The following is a 15,486-nucleotide window of genomic DNA, read 5'->3' on the forward strand; positions in this document are numbered from 1 at the left end:
CATGGCGAATCTGTGGATACCGATTTTGCCAGGATTGGATGAACCACGTGTCCGCCATTTAGATTCTTCATAGAATAGAATAGAATAGAATAGAATAGAATAGAATAGAATAGAATAGAATAGAATAGAATTCTATTCTATTCTATTCTATTCTATTCTATTCTTCATAAATTCTTATGACAAAAATCGTATAAAATATTTGACATGTCGGCACAAAATTTGGTAGGGATCATTATTAGCATGTCCTGAAGGTACAAGAGAAGATTGAACACAGCGCCACCTAGTGCTCCAAAGTTATAAGGTTATTTGCAAAAATGCTTATAACTTTTGAAAGCATGAAATGGCTCATAACATGAAATGGCTCATAACTCCTAAACTGATAGGTGTCAAGTGTCTTATTTCATTGGAATCCTTGGCTCAAGGTGGACAAAATGTACGGAAAATGTACCTCGGATTTGCTCGTCACCTGGGAAAATTTTCGGGTATTTTGGATTTTTCCAAAAACCTACTTTTGTGATCTAGTCCTAGGTTTTTGGCCTGACCGGAACCATACCAGTGCAGCAAGATTCTCTGGAGTCTGATTGTCAATAGTTATCAAAAAAGTGGAAATTTCGGTTCACAGTCCCTAAGGGCTGCCAAAACGTTCCAAGTGAGAGGAGCCCCTTTTACTAAATTGGCTATAACTTGAGAACAGAACGAGATATTTTCACCAAACTCAGCACACCTGTGTAACTGGCCACATGGTGATGCAATAACTGATGTATTTATATGGCAAATCCCATGAAATGGCTGAAAGCGACCCTCTTCCTGCCTGATTCACAAACTCGGGCGTGCGCATACGTCACGTGATCCTAAGGAAGCTTGGAAATTTTTATGGATGTCGGGCCACTGGTGGCGCTTTAACTGTTATAAAGGTGAAAAATTTTCTATATTATCCTATGCAAAATTACATTTAAATGACTGAAAAATGGTCTGCTCTGCGCAGAACTTCACCAAATTAGCTGAGTATGTGTGCCATATTATTCTAAAGAAGCATGTCAACTTTTACGGAGTTCGGGCCATCAGTGGAGGTAGTACAGTTTAAAAGGTAAAAAAATAAAAAAACACACACCAAAAAACACCACATTTCCATGATAAATGCAAAAAGTGACCTTTTTCCTCTCTGAGGTATATGTTAAAAGATTTTGTAACCAGCAGCTCAAGCGTCAAGTACTGAGACCCTATAGTTTATTTTTTTTAATAGGCCTTTTTTAGGCCCTTTTTATTAGGGGTTCAAGCACGTAGTTCTGAAACCCTGTTGTTATTGTTAATTTTCCCATGATGCAGCATTCTCCATCTAAAACTGTTCGGGCAGACCTAACCGTAAGTCGTAGGGACTTGAAACTTTGAGGGCTGGTACTACTCACACCGCCTACTACGTCACCAAAGCCTGCCCCGATCGGCCTGATGGGGACGCTACAGCGGTCAAAAGTATGAAATGGCTCATAACTCCTAAACCGTTAGGCGTAGGAATCCTCTGCATGCCTCGGATTTGCTCGCTCTTCTGCGCCAATTTTTAGTTATTTTGGATTTTGTGGAAAACCTACTTTTGCGCACTAGTCTTCGGCTTTTGCCCCGATCGGAACCAAACCAGTGCAGCAAGATTCTCTGCCAAAATGTTCTATATGTCAGCGGCCATATTTACAAAAATGGCTATAACTCATGAACGGAACTAGATATTTTGACCAAACTTGGGACACAATCTGAGGTTACTTGAAAAAAATTGCGATGATTGGCCACTTGTACGAGGTGCCACGATAGTCTATGAAGACATTGGCGTATCTCAAAAAACATGGCCGTTAAACGGCCGTTTAAAAAACATTAAATTTGAGTAGCTATCAGACAAGGTTACCGGAGGCTGATCAGAACGACACTCATGTTCAACTCTTGGCTCTAGAGTTCTGTAAGAATTTTGAAAGAAATCGGCCCCTAGTTGGCGCTAACTAGTTTTATGCCTCTGTAATCACGTTGTTTTTCACACATACACACAATATTAATGCCATTTTCTTCATAGACAAATAACAGCTGAAAAGTAATGCCAAACTAATAGCTTTCTTTTGTGAAGCAGGTGAAGTATTATTAGTTTTATTCATTATATTAAAACTGTGATTCTACAACATAAGAGCCAGCAGTTTTGTGGCAAACAGATAAAGTGAAAGATTTAACAAACAATTTGTGCACAAAAAGGTATCATCTATGGCAGGGGTGGGAAAACTACGGCCCGCGGGCCACATACGGCCCGTTAGGCTGTTTAATCCGGCCCGTCGAGTATTTAAAAAAATGTCTTAAGATCGCATTCATTTTGCCTTTTTCTTGCAATACTTTGCTTTATATATATTGCGTGGCATATATTTGACAATCGGAATATCAGATATTTCATGCCATAGCTAACAAATGTAAAAAAGGAAAAATGACATAAAAGCAGATCATCATTCATTCAGCGCTGTTGTGGCTGCGGTGTGTCACGTAACAAGCTAGACGCGTCACCATGGAAACCAAACAGACCGCGGCATAGACTTGGTGCACGTTAATGTTGTTTCCTTTTTTTGAAAACTCACAGAGAAAAAAATGTTTGGTAACCGCTTGCACACGTTTAGTTTTTCCTTTGATTTGTCTGCTATTTAGTTTGCCTAACGTTACTCTGGATTTGTGGATGGATCCTCCTGACTGATTCCGTTAATCCGTTTACCGACCTTTTCGCCCGGCTTTCGACTACGCTACCCTGTCTGCCATATAGGCTACTGAACCCGGTTTTGTTCATTAAATGTTCTGATCTGCCTTTGCTTTTTATGTTTTATTTTATTATACTAAAAATAAATTTGTATATTCGTTTATTTCGTTTTTTTTCTCACAAATGTATGACTTTTGGAAGTGCAAATTGATTGCCATGCAGTTTTAATAAAGTTGAATGAACGTAACCTTCTGTCATTTTTACTCTTCTAAGTGTACACTTAGGTGTTTTGTTTCTAATTTATGGTTAGGCCCATTAAATAATAATAAGGATAAACAATATTTAAAAAGTATAGGCTATAATTATCAAACATCTAATTAAAAATTAACCTCAAAACATAACATGCTAAATGGGGGATATCTAGCATAAAAAATGTATTGTCAGAATGTCATCTCTCAGTTGTTGAATTTCGCGCAGACGTTGCCACAACGTAAATGTGTTTGCTCAGCCCGATGTCATGAAAGTGCGAATACCACGAATTGTATTTGTAGTTCTTATGAAACGCAGTTTTCGCGTGCATATGATACGCACTTAAAGGGATAGTTCGCCCAAAAATGGAAATTCGGTCATCATTTAGGCTACTCACCCTCAAGTTGTTTCAAACCTGTATGAATTTCTTTTTTCTGCTGAACACAAAAGAAAATATTTTGAAAAAATGTCGGTAACCAAACAGTTGATGGACCCCATTGACTTCCATAGTATTTTTTTTTCCTACTATGGAAAACAATGGGGTCCATCAACTGTTTGGTTACCGACATTTTTCTAAATATTTTCTTTTGTGTTCAGCAGAAAAAAGAAATTCATACAGGTTTGAAACAACTTGAGGGTCAGTAAATGATGACCGAATTTTCATTTTTGGGCGAACTATCCCTTTAATGGCGTGTAATAGGCACGCACTCCGCACCCCTAATCCTAACCAAGGGGTTTACAGTGTGCAGCATATGCACGCAAAAAAAAAAAAAAAAGATGAAATCGTGTTTCATAATCTGCTACTGGGCCGGCCCTCTGTCAAATTTTAAAACCCAGTGTGGCCCTTGAGCCGAAAAGTTTGCCCACCCCTGATCTATGGCATCACTTAGACTCACACAGACATTAAGAATCAACATATAAATCTCAGCAATAAAAGTATTCGATAAAATATATTTTATAACAATATGCAAAACAATTTGCTTCCCTTCTTCCTTAATAAAGAACAATTAGTGGCACCTTTTCACAGAATGAATTAAACTCACTGATCTATATAATAAATGTCATTCTATATAGATCAGTGATTAAACTCCACACTGCAATTTTTTTGAACACATCCCTTTTAATGGATGATTTAATTACTCAGAACAAGCAGCGTGCATGTTATGATAGTTAGGTATGTTGTTTTTCAAAAATATTTCAAAATATTTTCAAAAACAACGCAACAATTACACTTTACTTCATCTACAATTAAATTATTTGCAATTCAGAAATATCACAACTAATAACAATGGTTCATAAGGTTACTGATGTTTTACTGCTATCACAATTTGAATGATTTTATAACAAGGACCTGACATCCTTCTGTAAACACTGAATGTAATGCAAAATTTTCTGCAAGTAATGTTTGCTTTATCTTAGTTATAAAGTCTCACTGCTGCAATCAGCCATGAATAGCTTTAGCAGGTTAAAAAAAAAAAAACTTACACAATGAAAAGGGCTGCTAATGGCCTCTTCCTGTCCAAATTCCTTGGATGCAGACAGTATAAATAAGGACTTCTGAAACCACAAGGTCACATGACTTAGACACTTCCTAAAAGAGCACTCAAATGAACACTACTTCAAGTACGCTTTCTGCAAAGCTGTTTATACAATGCATTATAAGGTTATTTTGATTGAATCATAAAGGTATTGTAGATTACACAAAATCTTTTGATAAATGGCTACACTATTTTTAATTTTGTATCAACATTTGTGAGATTTAGACAGCCAAAGTTTTGAGGTTAATTTATCTAATTTTGTGTCTCTGGTATGACATTGTATTATGTTGAATATCATAGTTTACACCCCGTATAGTGTTATTATTTTTAATGATTATTGTAATTAATGGGGTTATGAATTAGATGAACATTTCAGACATCTTCGCTTTCATTAAAACTGAATGAGTGAAGTCATTACATTTGCATTTATAGTGTTGCTAGACATATCTTCAAGTAAAATATAGGCAATTAAATGTATAAGTAAATATTCATATGCCTGTATATTAGTCGATTTTATCTTTCAGGTAAATCTCATTGTCTGCCATCGGATATTAAATTATTATGACCGCCGCTAGCATAGCTAGCGAAAGCGGTCATATAGGGATTGTCAAAGTTTTTTTTTTTTTTTTTTTTCGTCAATCTACTGAATTTTCCGTCAACGATACCAGGGACACCGAAACACCGGGGAACATGAAATTTGGTGGGCATGTAGCCCCACTACACTTTTACGGAAAAATTTCGTTTGGTCCCCGGGGGCCACTCCCCCCCCCCCACGCTGGGCCCCCCCAAACCCAAAAAATGCATGGGGGGGTATAAAATAAATTAATTTATGTGCACATTTAGTGACTGTACACTCATCGGCCTGTAGATGGTGCTGTTGAGCGAAGGGTTGCTGGTTTAGGATGATACTGTCACACACACACATGCAGGAATACAAACAAACGCAAGCATGCACACACACTGACATCCACAGGCACAGACACACACCCATACACACTAGGGCTGGGCGATATGGCCTAAAAATAAAATCTCTGATTTTTTTTTTTTTTTATTCGATTTACGATTTTTTTCCGATTTCCCCCCCCTACTTATTAAGGAAAGCAATAAACACATGTACTATTAATAAACTGTACATTGTTAATTTGTTAACCATTGTTAATGTTAATTTCAACATTTAGGCTAGGCTACTAATAGCCTACATTAGGCTATTGAAGTGTTTTTTTTTCTTTTATTTTATTTGTTAACATAAAAAAACACTTCAATAGCCTAATGTAGGCTATTAGTAGCCTAGCCTAAATGTTGAAATTAACATTAACAATGGTTAACAAATTAACAATGTACAGTTTAATAGTACATGTTAACTAATGTAGTTAACTAGAATTTAATAAATGGAACATTATTGTAAAGTGTTACCGATTTGTTATACACCGATTCAGACGTCTCGTGAGTTCAGTGTTAGACAGATCAGTTGTTTTAACCATTCATTCAAGTGAATCGGTTCAAATGAGTCATTAGTTCGCGAATCGGACATGACGGTTGCCAACCGCCAAGTTGTGTGATTATCCCGGCAGTTTATTTTTTAGCACAATTCACACTCCGCTGTAATTCAGGAGAAAAAAAATCTCCGAACACTTCACGTGAAACTTCGGTCTTCCGCCCTTTTTCTATCGTGTCAATTGATTTTGATTAATATGCGCGAGGGAGAGAGAGCAAGACAGCGCTCGTGTTGTTTGAAGACGTGAGAGTGCGCGCGCGCGACCGTGGCTCTCTCTCTCGTGCTTATATATCAGCGCACATAAGGACGGTACACACTGTGAAGTAATTTGCAAACGTTTTTTTTAGAGAAATTAAAACAGGTCGCACCACAACCATTATTTGCACTCGCACAAATGCTCCCAAATATATTTTTAGGTCGCACAGATTAAATTTCAGGAGCATATGCGACCAAAATTATCATTACACAAAAACTCGATTTACTTATTTTTTAAATCGCCCGCAACAAAAAATTCGAATTAATTCATTCAATCGATTTTTCGCCCAGGCCTAATACACACACATACAAATCCACATGCACAGACACACACACACACACACACACAAACACACATGCGCACACACAAACACACACACATACACACACACACAGACAGACATGCACATACTACTACTTTTTTTAGGTATATACATAAACACGCAATACAGCCAAATTGCTCCACGTCATTTATTTTTGTGGAAAGCCAGTGCAGGCCTGAGCGGCGGTCATATTTTGTACCGCCATGCGGTACATCTAGTTATCAACTAAATTGTCAAAATAAAATTCTTTATGTTATTGTTTACATTAATGTCACTTTAAAATATATATAAATATTAATAATATAAAAAGTAATTTATACATTCTGTAAAAGTTTAGTCATTTTATGCTTTAACAATTAAATTAGCAAATGTTTCTATTTCCTATAATAATACATTGGCTGATAGATCATCATCCTGCACATGCTAAACCTATGTCCATGTTGTTCTTAATCCTCAGGTTGTATTTTATTTTATTTAATATTTCCAAAATTATTCATAAATAATGCTTTTTTACTCAAAAATAAAATAAAAATAATAGATGATTAACTAGTATTTTCAGGAAAAAGAAACAATTTCTCCGGGTCAAGATGACCCGAACACAACCTGAGTAAGGGGAGCATCTTCCCCAGTCCATTTGTTCCCACAGAGTTTTTAGACCCAAATTATATTATTTGACTATGGTTAAATGGTGTGATGCATAAAAATGCACATTAACTGTACTGTACTTCTAAAACTCATAATGGAAATGTTTAACCAGTCCTCTTATCTAAACAGTAGATTAAATTATACAACCATAAAGGTGTCCAACTGTGCACTGTCTGCAAATATTTGCACTCTTTTTTGCTAAAAGGTGTGGTCGATCATGTGCACATATGTTGAACATGACATTCTTAAGACATAATGAATTATGGCACACACGTTCAGTTAACTGAAAGTCCTTGCTTTAAGGTGTAACCACTGCTACTTTTTTTTTTTTTTTTTTTTAAGCAAACAACAATGCAATTACAAGAACTCTTTAGCTTGTTATTGACAAGACAAGTAAGTTTCACAGCAAACTCGTTCTTACCTCTTTCAATGTTTTTTTTTTTTGCAAGAGGGTTTCAGTCAGAGTCCAGTTGAGGGTGTTTTCTTTCCTGCTCACTAAGACTTGATGTGGGTCAGGCACACAGCGGATGCTCAGTGAAAAAAAACTGAGAATGCTTCCTTCATTCCTTTCCACTGTCTAATATACTGACCAGTCAGGGCCAGACTCCACCTCCATGGACACTCCCCCCTCTTGCTTCAGATAAAACAAACCTTGAAGCCAAATGAAGGAATGGCCCTCTCCTTTTTCACACCACCACCCCACCCCATTCCACCCCATCGTGGTACAATGTGTCAAGCTCATGTTCAAACTGACAATGAAAAGCTGTTCTCTTGAATGATTTTATCAGTGCATTTCACTGGTATTCTCTCAAGTTTGTGCACAGTTTCTGTTAATCATTTGTCAATACATGTGTCATGTCTTATCTCTGACACAGAAGGCATGGTCATTAAACAAGAGCCTGCTTAACCTGCAGCTTTTGGTTGTGTTGTGCAAATATCGTTGAAGTATCATAAATTAAGACAGTATTACAGTCCTTGACAGTATATCTTATTGAACGGAATCATCACTTTTCTTGCTACAGTTGCATTACAGCAGAATTTGAAGTTGATATGTTTTCTTCTTGATTCTTTGATGAATAGAAAGTTTAAAAGAACAGAATTGATTTGAAATAGAAATCGGTAGCTATTCATTTTTACAGTCCTGTTCCGCATGTACATAACAATTACAATAACTCGATTATAACTATAGGTACTAACCCTGAACCTAACCTCAAACCATATAGTTAGTTACCATATATTACCTACTGCAAAATAAAGTGTAACCTAGACATTTTTTGTAACATTATAAATGCATTTACTATTGAATGTCCTTTATCTTTATTTCTCAAAAAAAAAAAAAAAATGACCCCAAACTTTTGAATGGTATTATAGTAACTCAAATTAAATTATAAACTCACATATAGTAACTAACATAAATTATATTATGTATATAGTCGAGTGTTATGTGTTTATCTGAGTTAATGCCTTAATTAAGATATGAACAACGGACACTTTATTTATTCATTCATTCATTTTTTATGAATAGTATATAATAAGGGCTTTATAAGGGTCCAATTTGAAATCTGACCCATTTTTTTTAAACCAAGCTCCATTTCAGGTAAACTTAACATGAAACTTCAATAAATTCCTGTAACCCTCCTACATATTTCATAATAAACGTTGCCGGAGAAATCAAAAACGTTTATCTTGCCCTGTTTCCTTCCAACATTTAATGTGCAGAATATTTGCATATTGGAGAGAAGATCGTGTTGCTGATTGGACAGAACAAGCTATGCATGTTGCCAAAACCACACCGCACCTCCTCTTGTTGCTGAGGCCCCTACAGGCAACAAGACGGAGCTGTTCCAGACTTCTCAAGTATTTGATTTCCTCATCTTTCAGTGAAAAGGGTTGGTATGTTGACACCCCCACACTGCTGCAGACAGAAGTGACTAAAGAAGAACAACATAAGAATACAATGGATTGCATGCAATGTCTTATCTCTGTTTCTTGGTGGAGACACTTTCACTGGGCATAGAATGAGGTCCTGCTCTTCCCGCTGCTCTTTGTTTATGGATAAACATAAGAAAGCAAAGAGGGACCATTGACTAATAATGTCACACATTAGTGATTGAACCTAGAATTGATCACAAAGTACTGCATGTTTCAAGAGAATGATTGGTGAAATATGTTGTTTTGACTTGTTAGGTTGGTGATAAAATGTAATTGCGATGTTTTTTCTGATCAACACTGTATTAGCTAGTTTTCAAACTGTCCGTCTTGATTAAGGAATATCTGGACAGATCTATAAAGGATTGTGAAATTAGGAAATCATTAGACAATGTAGAAGTAAACCTTCAGGACTTGTAATTATCTGAGTTTGCCTGTTATGGAAAGGATCTTGTAATTATCTTAGCAGAGCCAGATGAGCATAGCTGTGGTTTCAAGGTGTGGTTTCATGCATGCACTTTCATGTTGAGAGGGTTGTATTCAGATGTAAAAATTAATTTCACTCTGCTCCAGTTTCTTTTGTCAGAGATGTTCACAATCACCATATTCATGTTTAAACAACTCCCGAATTTGGATGATGCCTCGTTTGTCTTTCCGCTCACTTTTCACAACGTCTACTCCCAGACTTGTTAGCAGATGCAATCAAGAAAAACTGACAGAACAACTATGCACGGCTTGGCCAAAAGAAACAAGGTGTGGCAGTTTACAGTCGGTTTTCTTTCCTAGAAAAAAAAAAAAAAAACTTGATAAGGGTTAGATCTCTCATTTTGGCATTTCTTATAAAAAGGTTTTCCTCATTTTTATTTTTTTTTATTTTATTTTAACAATGCTGTTTGCATAAGCCATTTTATCTTTTATTTATTTTATATACGTTTTCTGATATTTACAACCCCCTAGCAAAATTGGATGGGAAAAAACTATGCCAGAAGGGGTAGATTTAGCCTTAATCTCTCCCTAGTAAATTGTTCTAAATAATTGAACAAGTTAAATGTTTTCATGTCAAATTATTATACAATTAACTGAATATCAACAACAGATTATGTCAAATTTATGTGATTTTAAGTATTGCATTCATTAGAGATTAAATCCTCTGAGGTGAGCAAGGCCAATTATTTTCATCCCACTTTATTTTAAATGTCTTTAACTATTATGTACTAACATTTGAATTAATCATTTGATACAGTGCACTTATTGTGTACATGAATGTTTTTACTTATGTTTAGTAAAATACCTGCATGTCATTACATAATTACAATGATAACCCTTCCTTTACCATTCAACCCACCCTTAAACCTACCCATCCCACCAAACCTGTCCCGCGCCCTTCCCCACATCCCCCCTCAATAGCAGCAACAGTGTTTTGCAATCATAGTTAAAGACACCTTATATAAAGTGTGACCATTATTTTTTGTGTGTTTTCATAAAGTTGCTATGCACCCTAAATAGTGTCTTCCCTGACAGGACTGAATATTTATAGTATACCTATATTTATAGTAAACATTATATGCAATAGGTGTCTAAGGCCGCACTGCATTATGAATATACTGTAGTCACACTGAAGGGGTTAATATATATTATTGGAATCACCACCAAACACCAAAGATGTTTTGGGACACAGTGTTGCATGATTTAACAGTCAGTCAAAACCTGCTGGAGCATTAATTGTTCTATTCGAGTAATGTTAATTTGATGTCTTTCATGCCTTTTCACTGCACATTCAGAAAACACAGACTTACATTGCAATACAGAGCAATATGTTCTCACCCCCAACTCGTCACATTGACGCTGGGTCAGGACCCCTCGCTCTGCGTCACTTTTTAACGCACAAGGTATCCCTTTAGCGTCATTTTTCGATGCGCAGGTTACTCCATAGATTTCAGTGAGAAACCTTTGGCGTTACACACATTGGTCATCAATGTCTGTGTTAGAGCATTTAATATAGTATAACATTTGTAAACACCATGTTTAATTAATGAATATATTTTGCAGTGAAATGAATCATGCCCACCCAGAATCATAAAGACTGTTAGGGAAAGAGAGTCACTCCTACTAAAAACAGTTCTCCTGTGCTCCTCTGGGTTTTCTAGCTATTGAAACCAATTAATTTCAAATGTGATAACTCGGTAAAGCACATTTCTACATGGCATAACAATTCTATTTTCCCTATTCCTAGTCTCACTAACTCACTGCCACTCCCAGATGGATAATGCATCACATTTTTGGTTCTTTGTTCTTATCTTGACAGACACACAATGTCCAGAATAACAGGAAGTCAAGAGCATGAGAAAGAGCACCTGAAGTGATGTGATTCTTATTAGTAGGAGGAAAACATTTTGGTAAATGATGGGCTCGACTTGAGGGAGGGATGGCAACCCCCTTGTTGAAAAAAGGTGCTATTTGCAGTGCGTTTTATGTATTTGTTTACATTGTGAGTATTTGCAGCACGTGTGTTGTCAAATTGATGATGTTTTCTTAATTTGCTGGTGGTTATTTTTGTTTCTATTTGCATGTGTTTTCATCAGTTGCAGCTCAGTGGCACTTTTGACAGAGTTTCTGGTTGTTTCCATCCAGTTATTCAGAATAACACGTCGTCCGCAATTAGGCCTACATACGCCTTGACACACCCACTGACTATACAAACACCCACTTCTGATGTGTCTATTTGACTGATATTTATTTTGGTTGTTTAATTACTTTGTCCCCTTCCTACTACTTACTGCTGATTTACTGTGTTTTGTGATTGGACAAATTTGGGTATTAATACGCACCTTGAGAATCTACTGTTGTGGAAAATCTGTTAGATGTGACGTATCTTCACGGGTTCGCATTTTGTATATTTCCATGTATGTGTGAAAAAAGTACCAAAAAGAAGTAGTGGGGTTTAATATTGTTGTACGAACAGTTGTTGTAACAATTTTTGATTGTTATATGTAACAGGTGGTTGATTTATGCTATCCTGGGTGCATTTTGACAGGCCTATTCCTGTTTGGTGTCCGAACAGCTTGATAAAATATAACTTGGTATTGAATTGTTGATCTGAACTGTCTTTTGGGGCCCACCACCGTTACAATAGGGGCCCAGGCCTACTTACACTTAAAATATTAATATTACTTAATATTTACTGCAAACCACACCTCATCTCCCATCATCACTGCTTGTCCTAACTGGGATCAAATTGGTGCATAAGATGTTGTAGCAGCAAAGGAAGGGACTAATTCCCATTGTTCTGAAATGAAATGCTCTAGCACATGGGTGTGTAGTATTCAGGCCAAAAGCTTTATGTCATTAAAATGTAACAGTCAAGATAATTTTGTACTGTGTAACTGAAAACTGTGTAATTCAGTTTCAGTAAAAATAAAGAAAAGAATGTAGTTGTTTTGGGTGTGCTTAATTAATTGTTTGTTCTGACTAAATGATGTGATGACATTGTATTTTAATGCATCCAAACCTGTGAAATCCAAATTCCATCTTTGCTTTGGAAACAAAGCTTTGACAGTTAGAAGTGAATTTTGGCAAGTTTAGGTGGAGATACTTTAAATATTTTGGCAAAGCTCAGAGATAGTTAATTAATCAAAATACGCACCCAACCCAACGTGTAAATAATCATTAATGCCACCATTTAACCATAATGTTTTGATGACAAGGTAAGTATGAAGTTAACCTTGATTTACCGGTGTCTTTTGGCTCAGTCGGCTATGTTGGTTTCTTGACTATATGCAAATATTATTTTATTTTTTTTAATGAATAAGTGAGATTTGTCGGTCATGCTGTGAAACACCTCAATACTACTGTCTTGCACATTTACAGTGATTAAAAATGGTGCATTTCTTTCTTCTAAATATTCTGTTTAGACATGTTTAGATTTTCACCTTGTAGTTGAGGTCATAACTGTTACCAAACTCACAACATTTCAAGCATTTTTTTGTGATTATGCAAACTGAGTGTGCGTGAATAGCTTGAGGGAGTTTCTAACACATTACAAAACCTGTCACATAGCATGACATAACCTCTCTCTTGCCCTAAGGCGAATGTCTCAATTAAAGTTGATGGATTTAAAAGACTACATAAACTGTGCATACACTGATTTAAACCATTATGTAGGTAAGATATAACCAACTTTAATAGATTTTTAATGCTTTTAATGCTGATGGTTGACATTTTGTTCCTACCAAAGAGTTGACACATGGGTAACTGACATTGTACAGCAGATATTTAATGTTTATTTACAATAGGATATTAACATTTCATACTCATATCATGCATTTAATATCAGAACAGTTTCAAATGCACCTTTTAGTGCCTCAAAAAGCTTCCTTTAAAAGGGTTTTGCTGAGTATAACTGATCATATTGCATCATTTTAATCATGTTAGTAGAACATAAAAGCAGAGGATATAATGTAGGAAAATATAACTAAAATTGAAGTATTATGATTTCTATATATGTACAGTGAACCAAAAGTCTAAAAAACCACCAAACAATACATTGCATTGGAGAGACTGAAACAGATTTTCTTTTTGTGCCTTTGAAATTCTTATCTTAGTCTTTCTTTCCGATTACATGACTACAATTTTAGATATGTCATAATTTGTTAACCTACAGAGTCCTTGTTTTTGTACACATCTACATTCAGTTCAGAGATCAATATTAAATTATTTGTAATGCTCGTCAATAGGCCTACATCATTATACCAACACACAATACATTATTATGCAGAAACTGATTAACAGTGGGCTAGCATTCCAACGTTTCTAGTTCTACACTAAAACACTTCAGATTTAGTGTTAAAATTGACCATTATGGGTGAATATCAGCTGACTAGACCATTAGCGTTTTAATTCTACTCAACCAAATAAATGTAACAATTCTTATATGGAGCATAAACAAAGGTAGTGGAACATGTATGTTGGTTGAAAGATCACAATGTGATTCTTTTGAAAGGAGCAATCCATTCCATATTCTCTAAACACAAAAGTGGAGCTCAAGTGGCAGTGCAAGATATGGAGCTATTTCATGATTCAAAACAAAGCTAGTTACTATAACAAATGGGGACATGAATTTAAAGAAGAGGTAGACTGGGCATATTCAAGGTTCCAGGTTTGTTTCTGCTAATTGCTTTATTGTATTCTAAAAATCTTAAGTATTTTATGGCATCTGACTAAAGTCATTAACCATGTCTTCAAGTCTACATTAAACATTAATACCTCGGTTTCTGTAAAATCTGTTGTCAGGTGTGAGTAACTATGCAATTCTGTAGACATAGTGCCCTCTCAGAAAGACACATCTTATAAAAAAAAGAGACCATAATTTTTATCATTATCATTTATAATATTAAGAGTGTTTCATTTGATAACTACACAGTGCATGAGCTTTTCTGCAAAAACAAAAACAGGTCTTTGAACTGACCTTATTGGCCAGGATAGTTAATATTTAAACTGACATTGTAACATAGAAGGGAGTGTCCCAAGACAATATAACACTTTTATGCTACAATAAACATTACAAATTTTACATCTGTATAATAATATAATCTGCAGTGAAACATTAGTATTGTATTTAGGCTTTATTTTTCAAGCCTATTGAAGGTGAACATTACATTTACAAGAAAGTTAATGCAGACGTCACAAGGTTAAGGCGCAAGTGAGGTTCCCTTTAAAATGAGACGATTGTGGGAAGTTGGGATGTGAGTTACTTATGCTTTTAAAGATTTTTCTCTGTCATCTTTAGAGTGATTTGTGGCAAATTCTGTAATGATGTTCTGTTTTTAAGATGACTGTAGGATGGGTAAATCCATTTAACTTTATCTGGTATGAATGCATAGCACAAAGTTGATTGTTTTCTAGTTTTCAATAATGAGAAGAGAATGACTTTCTACAGAACAACGGCCATGGCAGTGCTGCCAATGTTTTGTTTATTGGCATGCTCCCAATCATGAGTGTCCAAATGGACTTTATTCCACTCTGCAGATAGTCAACTTTTTTTTTACCATGCTGGCTTAAAATATTCAGTGGTGTACAGATACCCTAGGGATCTTTACACAAAAATATATAACATATAACTTTTACATCTGAAGCATTACCATATCCTCTCTGAGAAATCTATACATTCTTGAAACTTCTCAGTATAATTCATGTGCCACTGTACAAGGTACATGAAAAAAAAAATACAAAAAGAGAGGCTATAAGTATTTAACACTGCTAAAAATTGAAAGGATTGAATATAAAAAATATATGATTATGATTCTGCCATGAATGTTGTGCAGAAAAAAACTGTATATGATAGTT

The 15,486-nt window shown here is 35.6% G+C and overlaps 1 protein-coding gene across 4 annotated transcripts in view; it reads right to left on the reverse strand.

Moving 5' to 3' along the window:
* The window catches only part of eppk1 (epiplakin 1), a 28,373-nt gene extending 20,580 nt beyond the window's left edge, over nucleotides 1-7,793 (reverse strand). Inside the window, exons 1-2 of one of the 4 annotated variants that reach the window (XM_084423336.1) lie at nucleotides 7,637-7,793; nucleotides 4,445-4,516 (exon numbers count right to left, since the gene is read on the reverse strand). The gene's annotated coding sequence lies outside the window, so the exon portion shown is untranslated. The remainder of the gene's footprint in view (nucleotides 1-4,444; nucleotides 4,517-7,636) is intronic. The other 3 variants (XM_084423334.1, XM_084423335.1, XM_084423337.1) reach the window with 3 other exon arrangements.
* Between the last annotated feature and the right edge of the window lie 7,693 nt (nucleotides 7,794-15,486).

This window comes from Rutilus rutilus (genome assembly GCF_951802725.1).
Source record: "Rutilus rutilus genome assembly, chromosome: 11".
NCBI lineage: Eukaryota > Metazoa > Chordata > Actinopteri > Cypriniformes > Leuciscidae > Rutilus > Rutilus rutilus.